Below are 20,502 nucleotides of genomic sequence, written 5' to 3'. Positions count from 1 at the left end.
GCCAGGAGAGGAGACAGAGCTTCGCCACACCGCTGCCGCCCTGCTGGGGACAACGCGGACGAGCCGCTCGCCAGCCCTGTCCCCGCGTCCGGCCACGCCGAGGGCAGCACCGTCCCGTCGGTATTCACTCATGCTTCACCTGCCAGTCAGCCAGGTCTCCAGAGAGCTCACCCTGCACCGACGTCGGAGGAGACGGAAGTTCCTGAGCGATGGCGGCCGAACCCAGGGCTTGCTTGAACACCCGCAGCTGATCTCGGGCGACGTACAGCCACCCTGCTGACCAAGGCTTCCCGCTGTACAGCCACCCCGCTGACCAAGGCTTCCCACTGTACAGCCACCCCGCTGACCAAGGCTTCCCGCTGTACAGCCACCCCGCTGACCAAGGCTTCCCGCTGTACAGCCACCCTGCTGACCAAGGCTTCCCGCTGTACAGCCACCCCGCTGACCAAGGCTTCCCGCTGCCTCGGTGGCAGGAAAGGGCTCTCTGTGCTTGTGAGTCATCCGGCGAGTTACGGCATGGCCTGGGGCACGGGTATGAGTATCAGCCGGCAGAAGAAAAGGCTAATGCCTCCTCTTTCGCCTGACACAGCAAAGCACGGCGATTGTTATGGTCAACCCCAAGAAAGCGCGGTGCGGAGCCACGGTGCTAATTACTATCGCTAGCAGAGGGCTACCCTGTCCAGCCCTACTGTCGTCACCACACCTTGCAGCCACAAGCCTTTCTTGAAAACAAAGCTGAGCAGGACCTGGGCAGCATCACAAGCCTCCTGAAACGAGTATCTTGGGTTTGCAGAACAGAGCCACGTAAGCTATGATACTGGTGGCATCATCAGGGCTGCTGAGCTAGACCGGGCGCTCTCAGGGAGCACTCGGGTAAGAGAGAGGCATCTCCCACGGGAGAGGAGAAGAGCTGCCTCTGCCACCGCCCCAGGCAGGGGTCCACTCGGAGGGGTCACCACCCCAAAATCCCCTCTTGGTGCTCTGATGCCTTGGCATCGCTGTGGCCGGCATGACCATCAGCTAACGGGTTCAGGGAGCCTTGCACAACGAGCCTCCCCCCTCCTGGCCATTACGCCTGAGTCTAAGGACCAAAATTGCTCGGTCCAGCTCCGATCACATGCCACCACGCAGACAAACAGGCAGACAGCGGGTAACAGATGCTAATGGAGAGCCAGTTTGCCACAGCACATGCTATCTGCTGCCTTGCTCGTTCCTGGAAGGCACTGGAAACCTGGCCACGAGCCCAATCCCTGCCACGATTATAACCACGCTCCTTCAGCCCTTCCTGCCGGGCCGGGGCAGCGACGTCCCAGCCTCCAGGAGAGCAACTTCTCACCCGCAGAAATCCTATCCCCGCTCCGAGACAGGGAGCTCAGAAGTGGAGAAGATGGAGGGAAGTCACCTTGCACAGCAGAGCCTGCGGGAGACGGCAACCCCCCGGCTCCCGCGAGAGCCCACACAGAGCCACCGACAGCCTCGTGCCAGCAAAGCTCCACGTCAAGACACACAAGCACGGCTGAAAACCACCTCTACAGCTGGTCTAGCAGGAAAGCCAGACGCCCCTTCAGCCGCTGGAGGGAACTCCCCAGGGTACAGTTATGCACTAGCCAGCCCCAGGCGACCCGTAAGGACAAGTGTGGGCAGGGAAGAGCGTCCGACCACTGGTCCACACATGCCTGGAGCCCCCAAGCATCCCGAACCCCGCAGTCACCCAGCTCACCACGCCGTGTAGGAGGGCCAGCCTGCTTCTCCGTAACGCCACCACAGGCGGGACCGGGGTGCCAATGGCGGGGGGAGACAGACTGTCAGGATGAAACCTACCCCTGGGGCTCCCCCCATCCCCACGCTGGCTCCCTCCCACCCCAAGGGTTCGGCAGCCAAAAGCTCTGTCCTTTCCTCTCCTGCCACATTCCCTCCTGCCTGCATCCATCTTCCTCCCCTGCCCCCTGCGCCCCCCCAGGGCTGACACCCCCTCGGCCGGCGGCGGGTGCCGCGCGGTGCCTGTGCCCGGCAGCGGCGGTGAGTCAGGCGCAGGCAGCACCCGTGGGAGTCTGGCAGCTGAGTCACCCGGCAGAGACGGGCTGACTCACCCTCGGACACGGACGGATGGACAGACAGATGCTGGCCGGCAGATGCTGCCGCAGCAGCTCCAGGTGCAGGTTTCCTTCGCACTGTGCCATTCTCCTGCCAGCAGTTCCCCGAGGGGAGCCGGCAGTGACATGGGCAGGGCGTCTCCTGGCCACCAGCGGTGCCTCAAGGACCACTGACCAGGGGTGCCGTGCCCCCTCCTGGACACCTGCCAGCGTCCCTGCTGCGGTCCCCATCAGCTGTGCTGGGACCGTGGCCTCTCCACGGCACCGTCCCCAGCCTGGGGCAGCTGGCAGCGCCGGGGCACGGTCCCATGCCCCAGCGCTGCCAGCCGCCCCGGGCTGGGGACGGTGCCGTGGCCTGAGGGGACCTCACCTCTGACCACCGCCACCCTCTTTGGCTGGAGGAAACCCGGCACCACCTACTTCAGCAATAAAGTAACCCAAAATCCCATTAACTGCGCGTTTATTTTAGCGTGCCACCTAAATCCGGCGCCCGCCGCTGGGCTTTGGGACCGGCAGAATTAGCTCAAGGAGAGGAGCGGACCTTCACACGGGCTGCCAAAGCCACAGCCTGGCCAGGGGTCTCCTCCAGACCACCCCACCGAGGGGGACAGGCAGGAGCTCTGCAGGCACCTCTGACGGGCAACGTGCCTGACAGCCAGACTGCCACCAAGGTGCCACCAGCTCAGGGCGGGCAGCCCCTGGGAGGGACAAGCACGGTGACAGACCCCTTCTCTGGGCTGGGGACCCATGGGTGGAAACCCCTTCCCTGGGCTGGGGACCTGCAGATGGAGACCCCCTCCCAGGGCTGGAGACCCGCGGGTGAAGACCCCCTCTCTGGGTTGGGGACCCGCAGCTGGAGACCCCTTCTCCGGGCTGAGGACCCCCAAGTGGAGACCCCTTCCCTGGGCTGGGGACCTGCAGGTGGAGACCTCTTCTCCATGCTGGGGAACCTGCAAGTTGAGACCCCTTCCCTGGGCTGGGGACCCATGGGTGGGGACCCCTTCTCAGGGCTGGGGACCTGCAGATGGAGACCCCCTTCCAGGCCTGGAGACCCCTTCTCGAGGTTGGGGACCCACGGGTGGAGACCCCTTCTCCGGGCTGAAGACCCCCAAGTGGAGACCCCTTCCCTGGGCTGGGGACCCAACATGGTCCCTGCTCGCACTGCGGCAACTGCCCCCGGCACCAGCTGGGCAGCGGGCGAGCGCCTGCTCATCTCTGGTCATCTTGGATAACGGAAGCACCGGTGGGGAAAATCTTACTGGGAGAAAATGGGGTTTGGCATCCTGGGCCTGACGGGGTGCGTGGCTTTAGTTGGTTTTTCATTTGTTTGGGTTTTTTGTTGTTATTTAGGTTTTTTAACATTTTCATGATTTATCCAAAAGCCAAAAAGCCAATACTCCATAAAAAAATAAAGAAAACAATTGGGCTAAAAGACCTCAACTAGCTTAGAGGCTAGCAACATCCAAAATGCACAAAAAAAAACCCGGTAAGAAATGGGGAAAAAAGAGGAGGAAACAGATGTCAATAAGATCTTGAACACAGGAAGTATCCAAAATTGGGATAGGAAGCCGAAGACTTCAGGAAAAAAGTTCTTCAACAATGCTAAGTACAACAGGAAGCAGCTCTGCAAAACAGGGCACTTCACGGGCTCCTGCAGGACAGGCCCAGCAGAAGGCACTGCGAGAGCCGAGGGGTCCCTCCTCGCCCCCACGTCACTAAAGGAGCAGACTGAAATACTCGTAGAGAGTACGCAGAAAGACACATGTGGAATTTCAAAACCATCAGCAAAAAAAAAAAAATTAAAAAAATTCATTAAAACAATATAAGTTTAAAATCAAAAGGCACAAACAACTTGAACGTAACGGTCTTAGAAAGAGCGAGTTCACAGGAAGGATCGCTCTCCTGCTTACGCTATTCTTTAATAAACATAGAAATAATGGAGGTACGCAGGAATGACTGGAAGAGAGAGGTGTCAGCTCCGTGCGCGGGAAAGAACACCCAGACTCCCCCAAGGAACCACCAGCTCCCTGCCTTGGACGGGCGGGTAACCAGGAACCGTGGCCATGGCAGATCACCCGTGACCAACCCCAGCGCCTCGCCAGCCGGCTGGGCTGAGGCAACACGGGCCGGAGCACCAGAGCAAGGACGGGCAGAAACTGCCTGGGCCACCGGGCTGGGGGCAGCAACCAACGGCGCGACACCCAGCCGTCAGGCAGCAAGGAGCGGAGCAGCCCGGGGGTCAATACTGGGCCAACATCACGCCACACCTTCCTCGACCACCCACGGAGTGACCGAGAGCCCCCCAGCAATCTGCAGACAACGCTAACCCGAATGTGCCAAACAGCGGAGCTCTGACGCACATGTACCACGACGAACGCGGATGCGGTGATGGGAAGCCTCATGACGTGCAATACGGAGAGGTGCGCGTGTCTGTGTCCCGGGCAGAAGGACTCCCATGCAGCGGTGCCGGCTGGGAAGCAGCTGGAGGAGGGCAGCCTGGTGGAGAAGGCAGCCGCCAGGTCCAGCACGAGCCAACAGCACGTGTTCATGGGGAGGAAGGCAGACCGCAGCCCGGGTCACGTCAGGAGAAGCACCGTCAGCGACTGCGGGAGTCTGTCGTGTCTCTCTGCTCAGCACTGGTGAGGCTGCACCAGTTTGGGGCTCCCCAGTTCAAAACGGGTGTGGGGAAACTGGTGAGGGTCTGACAGGTGGCTACCAAGTGGTGAGGGGCTTGATCTACGTGGTGACACCGAGATGGGCTTCTGCAGTCTGGCAGAGAGGAGGCAAAGGGGCGACCTAACCGTGGCCTTCAGCTCCACGAAAGGTGTAGTTGAACCCTTCTCAGCAACAGCAGGCAGTGCAACGGGGGGCAAGTCCAAAGCCACGGCTTTGGAAAAACTTCTCCCCTGAGGGAGTAGCACCTGCAGAGACATGGCTTAATTCCCATTCTGAAGAGTCTCCTGGACTCAGCCACAGAAAGCCACAGCCAACGCGATCTAGTGATGGCCAGAGCCTGACTTTGAGCAGGCCGGACCGGAGACCGACAGAGAGCCAAAGAACACTTCCCAGGGTAGGAATGCATCGGTACCACACCTGACGCCATTCAGGGCTTTCTCTGGGCAATGCAATAATGCAAGTAAAAGAAAGATCGTGGTTGAAAACATCTGGTTGGTGCGGTAACTTGGAGAATCCAGGACTGGGACGTGACTGAGAGACCTGAACCACTTTGCAGGCTGAGCCCGTTCAGCTAAAGCTTTTTGCACTGCCCGGTGCAAGGTGTTTTCCCAGGGACCACCACCCAGCCCCACAGGAAGGGGTTTATCCCCAGGACCACCACCCATCCCCACAGGAAGGGGTTTGTCCCCAGGATCACCACCCATCCCCACAGGAAGGGGTTTATCCCCAGGACCACCACCCATCCCCATAGGAAGGTGTTTCCCAAGGATCACCACCCATCCCCATAGGATGGGGGCTGAAACCCTGGGAAAGGCTCAAAGCTCAGAGCAGACGAGCAGCTCATCGTTAGTCCCCAACGCAATTCTGAAGCAAAAGAGCTAAATGATCCTCAGGTGCTTAAAAAGAACAATTTGCAGAGAACGGAGATGGACTTACGGTAAATGTAGCTGTGGCTGAGTAAAATAACAGCGTCTTGCCTATAGTCTGATTTTCTTTTTTAATTTTAAGAACACTGGGTAATGAAAAGCCATAAAAATTCTTTGAAGGCCACAATAAATGAACTCACAAAGAGACATTTAATGAGCATTATGTGATTAACTTTCCAAAAAGAACATCAAGAGATAATTGATTACCAAGTAAAAGTAAACTTTTCAGGGAATAATGTTCAGGTAACAAAGTTTTATTTAGTCCAATCTAAAGAAAGAAGTAAAAAATGGAGCTTTAAAGCAGATGAATGCAAATTAGAAATTAAACGCTAACTACCAGCAGCCAGAGGAATTAACAACTGGAACAAGTGACCGAAGGAAACAGCGGATTAGGCACTGCTGCAGTGTTTTGCCCAGGGAGGGTGAGGAACCCCCGACCCTGGAGGTTTTCAGACCTTTTCAGCCGGACAAAACCCTTCAGAACCTGCCCGGATGGCAACGCTGACCTGGCCTGGAGCGGGAGGTTGCACTGGAGGCCTCCCAGGGCCCTTCCAACAGGGATGGTTCCACCATCCATCCTCCACCACTTGGTGCTTCCCAGCCCGACCTACACATCTGTCCGGGAGATGCTTCAGTCAAACAATTTATCAAGCTAAATAGTGGGGTAATAACGCGAATTTTATTACTTCACTATATACGGCAAAATAATCGAAGAGACACTCCAGTGTCAAAATCCATGTTTAAAAAAACAAAATCCAAGAAACCCAGTTGACTGATTTCAACATACTTTCAGACGTTTTCTCCTCTCAAGAGGAACACACCTTAGTCTCACCCCTCTGCGCTCACCATCCCCATCTCCTCGTGCCCGTCCGCCACAAGCTCACCGAACTGCTCCTCGCAGCCACGCTGCGCAACCCCCTCTCCAAGCACCCACGTCCAAGCCGGGGCTCCCCAGCAGAAGGGCTAGGGCGGGTTCTCCCACACCCATCTCTCACTTGCACCAGGCCACGTGCCATTTTCTCCTCCAATTTTACCTTAGACTCTCTCCAACTTAATTTCCACGTCTTGCAGTCCACCAAAGCACCCTTCTCCAAACCCTCCGAAGGAAGCCGTCTGGAGAAGGCAGGGCAGGGAAATGACGGCCCGGCACGTTCTCACGATGTATCGGGGGAAAGACGGCAAACCATAAACGAGAGAATCCACCAAGGCAGACGCTACTAAACCCTACCGGCAAGATCTTCTTGGAGGCAAATCCACAAGGGGGGGAAAAAAAAAAAAAAAAAGAAAAAGAGATTACAGCAGAAGGCTGGCGGGTCCTCAAAGCAACGGTGCCAACGGCACAAACAGAAACTGCCCTGGTGCAAAGGAACAACAAGTAGGAGACCAACTTGGCTAACTCACACGAGCTCCTCACTGGTCTCGGGCACGGGAAGGCATGCGTGTGGAAAGTGGAAATTAGGGCAGATTAATAAGGATAAACACAAAAGAGTGGCATCAGCACCGCAGACCGAACTCGACTCAGCTACGCAGACAGTAAGAGGCAAACAGCAACACCCTGCACAGACAAGACGCAATTCTCCTCGACGTTAGTAATCAACGTACCAACACAAAGAAGAGCGGTCTGCTCCTCGGTGGACAGAAAAAGCAATTGAGAAATGACACTGGGGACAAAGCGGTTTATGCCTTTTTGCCTAAGTCTTCGCCATAAACAGCAAAGAGGTGTCTGGCACAAGAGCAGTGCCTAAAGAATCATACCTACTTTTGGTAAAAAAATGCAATGTCAGATTTTGATTAACTTGACCCCGGAATGCTTAATTGTCTGGAGAAACTCAGAAGAGCTCAAGCCCCGAGAGCTCTGGGCTGATGGAGGGCAACTCCACCCAAAAAGGCAGGAGCAGCGCCCACCTTTGGAAGCAAACAAACAGAGAAGCTAAGAAGCACAGATGACTCCGACTCAAAACACTAAAAAAAAGAAAAAAAAAAATCAGCAACAACCTGTAAGTGCCCGGAAGACAAGGCAAGCACTAGCACATATGGATTTATTAGGAACAAATGTTGTCAAACCACCGTCAGTTCCTTCTGCAGCGGGGTAACGGACCTTCAGCGCTGCAGAGACGCAGATGTTAAGCATCATACATTAAGTAATGCTTCCGACTGTTTCACATGATATTTTCAAAATTAATTTAAGGACGGATAAACCCACTACGGGCTCAGAACAATACTGATTTGATAATATTTATCAAAGATAAGCATGCAAATTGAAATGAGCATCAGCCTGGATTGGGGAAGGTTTCTCCTAGGTTCAGCTCTCTTCAATATTCTGATTAACCAACCAGATGATGTAAGAAAGTATGCTTATTAAAATTGCAGGTGGCATGAAACTAAGAGTGACTGCAAGGATTAGAGCCCTAAGTGGCTTTGTCAAGTTGGAGAAATTGTCTAAAAAGGATTAAATTCCCCAGGGGCAGTTGTGAGGGCCTGCACTGACGCAGCGTTAATCACTTGCCCAAGAACAGGGCAGAGCGCGGCAGGTTGGCCCGCAGCTCCTCCGAAAAGGATGCCGGGGTCAGAGTGGATCACAAACCAACAGGAGTCAGCAGTACTGTGCTTCTGAGGAAGGGCAACCACCGAGTTGAATCACACCAACAGAGACAAGCCTGCAGAAGTCCTGCTTTGTGCTTTATCCAGCACTGGCCGAGTGCTGCATCCAGCCCTGGGTACCACTCTTCAACGGGGACGTGGTCAAGGGGAGAGAGCCCAGAGGAGCGTGAAGATGAACAGAGGACCAGAAGGTGTCACGGACAAAGACCTAAAGTTATTAAGTCTAAAGAAGAGGAATCTGCTAGTTTTCAAGTACGGAAAGAGGCTGCTGCGAAGAGGAAGGGAACGATCTGTTCCCTTTGTCTTCATAAGTGGATGACATTGGGAGCAGAAAAGATTCAGGTTAAACTTTCTAAGGAAAAGGACAGTTAAACACTGGAAGAAATTTCACAGAATCACAGACTGGTTTGGGTGGGAAGGGACCTTAAAGCCCACCCAGTGCCACCCCTGCCCTGGGCAGGGACACCTCCCACCAGCCCAGGCTGCTCCAAGCCCCGTCCAACCTGGCCTTGAACCCCTCCAGGGATGGGGCAGCCACAGCTTCTCTGAGCACCCTGGGCCAGGGGCTCACCCCCCTCACAGCCAACAATTTCTGCCTCACATCTCATCTCAGTCTCCCCTCTGTCAGTGGAAAACCCTTCCCCCTCGTCCCATGGCTCCCCTCCCTGCTCCAGAGTCCCTCCCCAGCTTTCCTGGAGCCCCTTGAGGGACTGGAAGGGGCTGGAAGGTCTCCCCGGAGCCTTCTCTTCTCCAGGCTGAACCCCCCCAGCTCTCTCAGCCTGTCCCCACAGCAGAGGGGCTCCAGCCCTCCCAGCATCTCCGGGGCCTCCTCTGGCCCCGCTCCAACAGCTCCGTGTCTCTCCTGTGCCGAGGCCCCAGCGCTGGAGGCAGCACTGCAGGGGGGTCTCACAGAGCGGAGCAGAGGGGCAGAATCCCCCCCTCGCCCCGCTGCCCACGCTGCTGGGGATGCAGCCCAGGCTGCGGGGGGGTCTGGGCTGCCAGCGCACGGTGCCAGCTCATGGCCAGCCTTTCCCCCCTCAGCCCCCCTAACCCCTTCTCTCAGGGCTGCTCTCCATCCCCAGCCTGGGCTGGCACTGGGGGTTGCCCCGACCCAGGAGCAGGACCCTGCACTTGCCTGGTTGAACCTCAAGAGGTTCACATGGACCCGCTCCTCCAGCCTGTCAGGGTCCCTCTGGGGACCTCTAGCCCTCCCTTCTCTCTAGCCTATCAAATGCACCACTTGGCTTGGTGTCACCCACAAGCTGCTGAGGGTGCGCTCCATCCCACTATCTATGTCGTTACTTAAGACACTAAACAGTATTGGTCCCAGTAGAGACCCTGGAGGGACACTACTTGTTACTGGCCTCCATCTGAACACCAAGCCATCGACCATAACTCTTCGGATGTGGCCATCCAGGAAATTCCTTACCCACCTAATAGCCCATCCATCGAATCCACCTCTCTCCAGTCTCTCTCCAGCCTCCCGGGAAGACTTGGGATGTACTGTCACTGACAGCCTTTTAGAAGCTGGCTGGACAAACATTTCTCCGGAAGGACAGACATCTGACTCCAGGCAGGAGGGGGGGTTATGGATCTCCCCTTGCCCTTTCCCATCTCACCGGGGCACTGCACAAGGTTGTTCCCGCCCCATGTGCAGATTCTGGGCTCTTCTGGACCCTGCCAGCCGCACCTTCAGGAGCACAACTGGCCATGACGCCTTGTCCTCGTTGGTCCCAGCAGTTCTTTTATTCTCCTGGTTCTTTCACCAGCCTCAAAAGGATCACCCTCAACCCCCACCCTCAGTTTTTCTATGTTTTTCAGGTGTCTCACATGGCTCTGCCCATAGCACCTTCTTTGCCCCCTTCATGCTTCTTCTAGCTAGCCTTATGTTTTAATTTAATACCGTCTCTCAGCTCTGTGTTGATGATTCATAGTTCTGCCTTTCTATTCCTGGGCTGTCTCCTGTCCAAAATGAAGTCTCAGCTTATTTCCCCCTCCAGCATTTCAAGTGTGTACCCACAAGCCCAAGCTCAACATGATTAAAGAGAGCTGTTACTAATCCCAGCTTTGTCCCCTCTTCCCCCAAGCCCTTGCTGCTCGATGACTGGGGACAGCACTGTTAGAACCTGTCTGTGAGTTCAGGACACCATTCAGACACTGCTACAGGGAACAGAGTTCACGGACTGAACTCTCCGCCCCATATCCTGGCCCTCCCTAAACCCCTACAGAGCTACACAAATGACAGTTCCCAAAATACAGCCTTTATCACCCGGCCACACAGCCAGAGACCCCAGGCTTCCACTCTGCATCAATCAGCGCTGCACCCTGCCCCCCAAATGGTCTGTAATGCATAAAACCATGCCTCACCCTTATTCAGTCACAATGCTGCTGCTAAAATTATTTTCCTAACCTCCCTTTCTTAAGCAGGCCAGCCCTCCCTTTGAATCCCCCCTCCAGGTCCTCCTCTTCTGTCACGGCAACTGCAAGCTGCTTGTCTTCACCCTCCCAAACTCCCCGTCCGTTACCAACCATCCTTCCCTCGCTGCCGAAGAGCTGACTCCTCTCCCTCCCAAACGGTGACGGCAATCTCCGCTTCCCAGCTGCTGCATTTCAAGCAAACACCTCTCTATTTTCTCCCCGTTGTACTTCGTGTTTGAAAAGAGCTCTCTGTAAACAACCTGAAATCTGCTTTATTATCCTCTTTCAAATTGCTCCTTAAAGCTCTCCTGTGCCTCCGTACTCACCAGGAACAGCAGAAACAACACGGGTTAGACGACTGCCCTGTTAAGCCCACGTCCAGGACGCAGCCCGCGCTGTCCCGCCGACTCTGCGCGCTCCCCACTTGCTCACCGGCATCTGCCTCTCAGTTTTAAACAAACTCCCAGAGCTCTGCGGCAGGGTTCTCTTTGTCCTGTGTTTTCACAGCATATTCTGCGGGAGGAACCTGATCAGATAAGGCTCCACGGTGCGACTGCAACGAGAGAGACGGGGAACAGAAGCCACAGACTCACTCCCTACTGTTCCCCAACAGAAGTGCCACAGCGCCTTCCACCCCAGGGCACCCATCGCCACCGGGGCAGCACCAGCCTCAGCCACCCGCCCGCTGGCCACCCGCGCTGCTCCAGCCGCGGATTCCCTCCATTCACCTCCATCCATTCACCTGGAGACCGGGGGACGCACACCCGCTGGGGGCTTCTCTGACAGTCAAACCCCTTTTCATTAAGCTGGGGAGTCACCGCTGGGCTAAACATCAAGAGCAATCCAAAAATCAGCAGCAGGGGACAAGTGAGAATGGACACGCTACAGGGAGCAAGAGTCAGGGCCCGACAGCCACGATGTCCGCCGCAGCGAGTCCAGCCATGGGCCCACCACCCCGAAGCTGGTGGTTTCCAGCCCTCCAGGACCGCAGCAGCAGCACGGCGAGACCCACATCTCAGACGCAGCAACCTGTTGGCTGTAACCGCGGCGCAGCGCTCTCCGTGACCGAGTGGATTTCATCACCACGCAGATCACACAGAAAGAACACGATCTCACACGTAACCCCGGGCGAGAGCTTCCAGAGTGACTCAGTCGGAGGTTGCAGTGCCGAGATGCAGCCCCACGGCAGCGAGCCACCACGGAGAGACACAAACGACCCTCTCCCACTGCGTGGCGCGAGCTGGGTCACTCTGCTCTGTCTAGGTATCTATTTTCTTGGGATTTGTAGGAATTCAGGAACAGCAGGGGTTTGGCTGAAACTGGACAGCAGGTCTGGAAGTTACTGGGGCAGGAGAGGCAAGCAGACACAGAAGAACAGGGCTTAATCATACGAACCTCCTTTCAACAGGGAAGCAGGCTAAAGTTATCTTGATTTTCATAGAATCATAGAATTGTCAGGGTTGGGAGGGACCTTAAAGATCATCCAGTTCCAACCCCCTGCCATGGGCAGGGACATCTCCCGCTAGATCAGGTTGCTCAGAGCCCCGTCCAGCCTGGCCTTACAAACTTCCAGGGATGGGGCTTCCACCACCTCTCTGGGCAACCTGTTCCAGTGTCTCACCACCCTCATGGTGAAGAACTTCTTCCTAACGTCCAGCCTGAATCGACCCATCTCTAGTTTTAATCCATTCCCTCTAGTCCTACCATTACCCGACATCCTAAAAAGTCCCTCCCCAGCTTTCTTGGAGGCCCCCTTAAGATACTGGTAGGCCACTAGAAGGTCTCCTCGGAGCCTTTTTTTCTCCAGACTGAACAACCCCAACTCTCTCAGTCTCTCCTCATAGGAGAGGTGCTTCAGCCCTCGGATCATTCTCGTGGCCCTTCTCTGGACACGTTCCAGCACATCCATATCTCTCTTGTAGTAGGGGCTCCAGAACTGGACGCAGTACTCCAGGTGGGGTCTCACGAGAGTGGAGTAGAGGGGGAGAATCACCTCCCTCGACCTGCTGGCCACGCTTCTCCTGATGCAGCCCAGGATACGATTGGCATTCTGGGCTGCTAGTGCACACTGACGGCCCATGCTGAGCCTCTCGTCCACCAGTATCCCCAAGTCCTTTTCTTCAGGGCTGCTCTCAAGCCAGTCCCTGCCCAGCCCATATCGGTGCTTGGGATTGCCCCGACCCAGGTGGAGGACCTTGCACTTGGTCTTGTTGAACTTCATGAGGTTGGCACGGGCCCATCTCTCCAGCCTGCCAAGGTCCCTCTGGATGGCATCCCTTCCCTCCAGCGTGTCAGCCACCCCACGCAGCTTGGTGTCGTCGGCAAACTTGCTGAGGGTGCACTCTATGCCACTGTCCATGTCGCTGATGAAGATGTTAAACAAGACCGGTCCCAGTACCGGTCCTTGAGGGACTCCACTCGTCACTGGCCTCCACTTGGACAGGGACCCATTGACAGCTGCTCTTTGGGTGTGGCCGTCAAGCCAGTTCTTTGTCCACTGAATTGTCAGTCCATCGATCCCGTATTTTATCAGCTTGGAGACCAGGATGTCATGTGGGACGGTGTCAAAGGCTTTGCTCAGGTCCAGGTAAGTGATGTCAGTTGCTCTCCCCTTGTCTATTGATGTTGTGACCTTCTCATAGAAGGCCACCAGGTTTCTCAGGCACGATTTGCCCTTTTTAGCCTTTCTGCCTCAGAAGACTCCTTGCTTTCACTGGAACGCTTCAGAAAATCCCCCTGAAGAGGAACACCCCAGCTTCAGCGCTGCTAGTGATGCCCAGAGCGCTGCAGGAGGCGGCAGAGGGAGATCAGACCAGTTGCCTGTTTCGCGCAGGGCACTGTTGGCAGAAATAAAGTGGACGTGGTTCGTTCCCTCTGTGCAGCTGCTGTCTGGGAGGCTTTGACTCGCAGAAAGTCCTGGAGGAAGTTTCAAAAAAATCAGACGCCAAAGTAGGAAGGTGGATCACGAAGAGAAAAAGGACTCCTCCTGCCCAGCGAGGGATGCAGTAGAAACATGACGGTATTACAGAGGTGGTCATCAAGGTCCAAAGCTCTGATGACAGGCGCGTTGCTGGAGCAGCTCTCGTACCCCTCAGTTTCTAGTAGTCTGGCTTTTGTGTCAGCCTGTCAGCCCATTGCTGCTCCTCTGGAACTCACGGCCATTGCCCGCACCCCTCTCGCATTCGCTGAGCGTGTGGCTAGGACTCCAGCTCAAGGGCTGCCACCCCACCGCCCAGGGCCACCAGGAACACCCGGCCTTCCCCAGGGTCTGCTTCTGATGAGGAGAGAAGGTGGGACCCATTTCACATCAACCAGACCATCTTGAAACACAGTTTAAGGTCTAGAGTGAGCATCGTTTAAACCTAGTTTAGCCACCCAAATCAACCAAAAGTCCTATCGCCACCTTTGAGTAGCCAGCCTGGATGGACCACCGCCTCTACTCCTCACCCTGGGGACACTCCAGAGGAGGCGAGAGCCCAGCGCTGCCTGAGACTTGAAGGTCCCTGTGCAGAAAATGGACGTGCTCCACCAGGAGCTCTAGGAAACCTCCTGAAAGGGGATGGCAACACCAGCTATTCACAGACCAACGGCCAAAACCCAACCAAACTGAACTTCTGCTGGGTCCTCCCCAGGCAAAGCCCCCGCACTCCAGTCCAGGCACAGAAGCAATGTGCAAGCACCGGTCCCAGCCACAAACCGAGGTCTCGCCCCGCACTGAACGCGGAGGCAGGACTTGGGGACAGGGTGAGGGGGATGTCACTGCTTGGAGCACTGGTCAGGCACAGGACTGCCCCTGAAGCTGCCCCCTCTAGCAGCAGCCACACTTGTGTTGGATTGAGGTAACTATGAAACCGCAGCCACAGAAATCTCCGACGCTCTCACCGAGACCACATCCAAACCCCGTTATTTCCCTGCGGCTTACCTCCACGTCCTCATCTTTTCCTCTGTAGCCACAATGTCAGAGCTCTTGCCCCCGCAGCGCCAGAAACCTTCTCTCCCCTCACCACAGCACCTGCAACTTCATCCTACGCACTCTTCAGCTACCGAGATCATCCCCCAGCCTTCCTGCTCCGGCTCCATCACCTCTCCCAGCGCCTGTCAATCACAGCATCAAGCAATTTCTTTTTCTGATTGTCTGACTCTTCCACAAGACCTTGTCCTTGAGTTGTAAGCGCTACAAAGTAAGAACTGCATCTGGCAAAGGAGGGTCCAGATGACTGGGGCCGCAGTATAAAACTTCATAAAAATAGAGGCTGTACTTGTCCAAGCATGCTACAGGCCTCCTCCGGCCATGCTTCTGCTCTGCCCATCGCTCCCACGGGGCCAAGGCCTCCCCTCGCACCAGGACTCTCCCCACTCTTCTGCTGGTGCCACTCACGCTGGGCATTGGCTCTGGGAGACACCGAGCAGCATCAGCCCTGCCGGCTCCTCTGCCAGGCAAGGACACGTGCCGCGTTCGGGGACCTAGGGCTTTCCTGTGCTGGCACATGAGACGGCTCGAGAAGCACTTCCACATCCCCTCGGGAGTCTCTCCCGGGAGTCTTTGCCCTGAGACGCCAGCACCCCCAGCCAAAGAAAACAGAACGTGCCATCAGAACATTTGCCCGATCTCTCATTTTTGTGTTCTTTTAACCACATCTGCACTTCATTTCCTGCAAAGCTCAAGACTACGGTGAGAAGAATCATAGAATCACAGGATGGTTTGGGTGGGAAGGGACCTTAAAGCCCACCCAGTGCCACCCATGCCCCGGGCAGGGACACCTCCCACCAGCCCAGGTTGCTCCAAGCCCCGTCCAACCTGGCCTTGAACCCCTCCAGGGATGGGGCAGCCACAGCTTCTCTGGGCAACCTGGGCCAGGGGCTCACCCCCCTCACAGCCAACAATTTCTGCCTCACATCTCATCTCAGTCTCCCCTCTGTCAGTGGAAAACCCTTCCCCCTCGTCCCATGGCTCCCCTCCCTGCTCCAGAGTCCCTCCCCAGCTTTCCTGGAGCCCCTTGAGGGACTGGAAGGGGCTGGAAGGTCTCCCCGGCGCCTTCTCTTCTCCAGGCTGAACCCCCCCAGCTCTCTCAGCCTGTCCCCACAGCAGAGGGGCTCCAGCCCTCCCAGCACCTTTGGGGCCCTGGCCCGGCAGGCAGAAGGGGCAGAGGACACGCCGCCGCCTGGGATGCCCGGCTCCAGCCCCAGCGCAGAGATGCGCTGACGGCTCTCCGGTTTGCTGCTCCCGGAGGAGCCGGAGCACAGCTCCTGCCGCCGCACCCCACCACCCTTCCCTGCGGTTTCCCAGCCGTGGGGAACGTACAGGCACACACAAACAGGGCAATTCTGCAGAGGTCATGGAATTAGCAGGAAAAAGCCAGCTAAGCAGAAGACTCCCCTTCCCAAAGGGTGTAATTTACTTGCGGCTGATTCAGCTGAGCAAGGACACGCCGGCCAGTCCCGGCCCGGCAGCGTGGGGCTCCCCAGAGCCGAGGCAGGACGCTGGGAGGGCTCCAGCGAGCCGCGCTGCCACCGTCCTCACGAAGATACTGCATCAGTGGCAACTCCTGCCTCACATTTTGTGAATCAGAGCATCTGGAAGCGGTTTCAAAAGACCTTGGAAATGGATGCAGAATGGAGCTGTAAAACTTGTGCTGGAGCTGACGAAAAGGACAAGGTTCGGTCAGTTTAACCCATCAGAAAAAAGGAGACAGAAAAGTGACCTCATTAATTGGTACAAGCAGCTTTAAACACAAAAATAGCCAGTATCAAAGAACTACTTACTCGTAGAGAGAAATGTAAAAAAAAAAAAAGATCCAGGATCCTGGAGATGCCTACTGAAAAAACGATGCTAATTATTAACAGCGAGATGCCCAATATTGGAGAAAAGCTCCTGAAGTAGCAAGGCCCTAGACTGTATGCGTATCTGAAAGATATGCCTTAACCAGCTCTACTGGCTGAGTGGGAAAAGGCTGAAATCCCGGGATGAAAGGGTTCACACCAAGTGACCCAACAGCTCACTCCGGCCCTAACCCCGGAGAAACAGCTGGGACCCGGCGCGATGCAAAACGACACTCCAAGGCAACTCCTGCCCAGGCCAAGGCAGATGTGGAGCCCCAGGTCAGCGCCAGCCTGCTATCGCACACCCTCCTCCACGGCCTTTTCATCCTCTGCCGGAGAAACAACAGCGAGTAATGTAGAGGAAAGCTTTTCCAAACTAATCCCGCTTCTTAAAATGTGCAAAGGAACCAAAACAAGTTTGGAAATGTGCTGGAGGGGTGTGAAAGGACAATAAAGGGAAAAACACACACTCTGGGCAAAACCCCAACTGCGCTCATTCAGAGAGGCTCTTGCTCCTGCTACCTGGCCACCGAGCCCTCTCGCCACGGCTGGGAACCTTCCCCAGGCTTTTCCTGGGAGCTGAGCCTTTAGGTGGGCTGCAAGACGTGTGCCCGACAGCCTGCGTCAGGGAAAAATTCCTATCACTTGGCAAAAGCTCTGCTGAGGGATCTCACCTACTTCTCCTCATCTATCTTCCACCTCCTCCCTCCTGGCCGTCGTTACTTCACGCCCACAGAAGACCTCGATGCAACCATCTTCTCAGCCCCGTGCCGTGATCCTCCTTCCCTACCTCCATCTTCCCAGCTCACTCCCTCCTGCGTGTCGATGGATCCCCGCGGGCTCCGCTGCCCCGTGCCACCCGCAGTCCCCGTCCCGCGCGTCCCTCGGGTCGCTCCCCTCCGCGTCCCTCTCCCTGCCTAGAACTGGCATTTTGGCCGCTTCTGAAAATTCGCTTCTATGAAAGAAATTAAGTGCTGTGTAATTACTGTTCTAATTACAAATTCTATTAATATAATTCTGTCTATAGTCTGTTCCAGAGTAACATAGTTAGAGGTGACATTTATTACGAGCAGGGGTTGTACCAGCCTCAGAACTGAAGTTGCGTATCATTTTGCTTTATGCATACATCAAACCCTTTCTAGAGCTCAGCAGCTTGCAGCAGTCTCTGAGATTTGGCAAAGAAACAAGCCAGGGATGAGGGAAACGCTTCTTGCTAGCCCCCTGAAAATCTGTCCAAATTTGGCGGTTAGAAACTACTGAAAAGCACCGGGTCCTGCCTGTGATTCAGCTGACGCCGGCGACCAGCCAAACCCAGCGCCGGCCCCGGGTGCCCAACAGCCGCCTCCTGCCCTGGCCTCCCAGCCAGGCTCTGGCTACAGGGAGACCAAAACAAAGCCGTTCTGGTCCTTCCTCCCGCAGCCGCACTCTGAACACCACCCCTTGGGCCAGGGGAGGTGACCGGCGACAGCCCCAGGCTCCGTCCGCAGGCGGTTTTTGCCCTGTCGTTGACTCCAAACTCTTCTCGTCCCTCCCTTGGAAAAGGCTCCTTCCCCAGAGGCGGCCACCAGGGCTCCTGGCTCCAGCCTACCCAAGGTCACCCCCGTCCTGGGCAGTGCCCCCGCAGCACAGCCCCAGACCACGAGGTTTCTGTACAACACACCCTGTGCTGACGCCTCCCCTCCCGCCCGCCAGCGCCGCTCTGGGGTGAAAACCTGCACGGGGGCAACGGCAGCCCCGGCTCCGGCCGGAGGGCGGGCGGCTCGGGCACGCCGCTGCCGAAAGCATCCGGCCCTGCCTTTTCCCCTTTTAAAAATGAAGGGATTGCCTGCAGAAAGAGAATGTGGTAAGAGGACGTGAGCAAGTCTTGCAATATCCAGCACTCAGCCTTAGGAAGTTGGGATTTGGGATTTCGCTGGCAACTTCCGTAACAGATTTTAGGACCAGAAGCAGTTGTTATGGTCACAGGGTCTGATCAGATCAAGAACATAAACAAACCAACAAACAAAAACCCTCTTTGAGCAATTTCTGTATCAAGCCCAAAACACACAGTTTAGAAGGATATTCCCTTCCAGACTCAGGCACTTAAAGAAACGATAACATCTCCAGCAAAATTCTTCCAGTGGTTAATTACCCCCACCGTTAATCCTGTCTCTCACAAATACTTGGTAACGCATCGCATGGAACCGCATAATCACAGCGCACTCGTCACCGGGATCATGATTTAACCCAGCGCCTAGCAGGTAAGCGGGGAAGGCAGCCAAGATAAGGAAATCTGTGTGACTCCTGCTCCGCCAAATTCACAGCTGGAAAGAAAAGCGGGGAAGGGCCAGAAGAGACAGGACGGGTCTGTGGTCGGAGCAGGCAGAGCCCCCGAGGGGACGCAGCCTCCCGCCCCGCACACAGCCCGGAGTGACGCCGAGCGAGCCGCACCGTGGCTGCCTGCTCGTGTGCTGGTCACTCTTCACGCCTCATCCCTGGGCCGGACAGGACCGCAGCCGGCCAGCTTTGGGGAGCCCGGACCGTTTGCAGCTGCCTGTGAAAGCGTTCTGTTTTCACACCTTCCTTTGAGCAGCAGGAGAAAACACGCACCGCGAGCGAAGTTGCTAAGAGACGCACCTCCACGCCAACGTGCTCACCATCAGCTTACACATGATCCCCCGGCGCGGGACCGGGACGGGGCGCGGGCGGGCAGCGGCAGGCGAGGACGAGCGTGGCTGGGGTGGGACACGCGCACCCAGCACCCCTGTGGGGAGGGAGACGTGGTACGAGGGGCAGGGACACGGGGCGCCCGGGAGGGTCGGCCACCCACGCTCTGCCTGCGGAGGTGGCCCCGTGAGCAAGGGGGGAGTAACAAGCAGGTTTCCTACAGCAGTATTTCAGCTGGTAGTTTCTCTGTCCCACAACGTGGGAATCACAAGCAGGATCAGACCACGTCATCACGGTTACCGGTCCCTGGGGTCTTTCACTGCAGTCAGCATCAGAGGCGCGAGGAAGAGCTGCCGGAGCCCCCATGAATGACCGTGAGACGGTCTCCCCCTGTCAGGACCACCCTGACCTCCCCCACTGGAGGCTGGCTGCAGCCCCGACGCCCAAGGCACCGCCACCGCCTGTGCCAGCCCTATGTACCCCCACTCATCTCCAGCGGCAACCCCTTCCCTCTTCACCTCAGTAATTCCATTAATTCTACAGCTGTCTGTGGCAGGAGATCTCACAAGCAGTCACAGAAATGGAAAAAAGACCCCTTATTTGTTGGTTTTACATTTGCCCCGTTCTGATCCCATTAAGCATCCTTTGTCCTTGCGCTGCAAGACAGATGAAACAAATTCTTGAATTTATACCCCTTCAACCACCCAATCTTTTTGACTTCTGTTACGGTGCCTCTTACTTATTTCCAAGGAAACCACCCCAAAAAGGCTGAAGGAGGATGCAGGAATCTTGAGAAGAGCCCCAGGGAAGCTGCCTGGCCCAGACCACCACCCCCGTGCAGCATCACCCACTGTGGAGGCCGGTACCGTGCCATCCTCCCTCCCGCACCCACCGCAGTGGGGCCACCACGCCATCCTCCCTCCCGCAGCCACCGCAGTGGGGCCACCATACCGGGGCCACCACACCATCCTCCCTCCTGCACCCACTGCAGCGGGGCCACCACGCCACCCTCCTGCCTGTGCCCACCGCGGCGGGGCCACCGCTCTCCCATCCCAGCCGGTCGCACGTGCCAGCTGCGGCGACATTTCTGCCGTGCGTGAGCGGGACCCGACCTGCGCACGCTGCCAAAATCGAGCGGAGACAACAGACACCACGGCAGGGGAACGGCGACGCTCAACGAGCCCCAGCTCTAGCAGGGACCAGGCGGCACCCGCGGCCCCAGATCTTTCTCTGCTCAAGGGCAAAGCCGCGCTGCAGCAGCCGGAGGCCTCTGGGTGCCCGGAGCCGGGCAGAGGGACGCTGGGGTGGGCCGCGAATCCCCC

General features: G+C 56.6%; 1 protein-coding gene across 2 annotated transcripts in view; it reads right to left on the bottom strand.

Moving 5' to 3' along the window:
- The window catches only part of AGAP3 (ArfGAP with GTPase domain, ankyrin repeat and PH domain 3), a 156,683-nt gene that overhangs the window by 135,078 nt on the left and 1,103 nt on the right, over nucleotides 1-20,502 (bottom strand). The gene's annotated exons all lie outside the window — the stretch shown is intronic.

The sequence above is a fragment of the Rissa tridactyla genome, chromosome 2 (genome assembly GCF_028500815.1).
Source record: "Rissa tridactyla isolate bRisTri1 chromosome 2, bRisTri1.patW.cur.20221130, whole genome shotgun sequence".
Lineage (NCBI taxonomy): Eukaryota > Metazoa > Chordata > Aves > Charadriiformes > Laridae > Rissa > Rissa tridactyla.
This window is presented reverse-complemented; position numbering and strand designations above follow the sequence as displayed.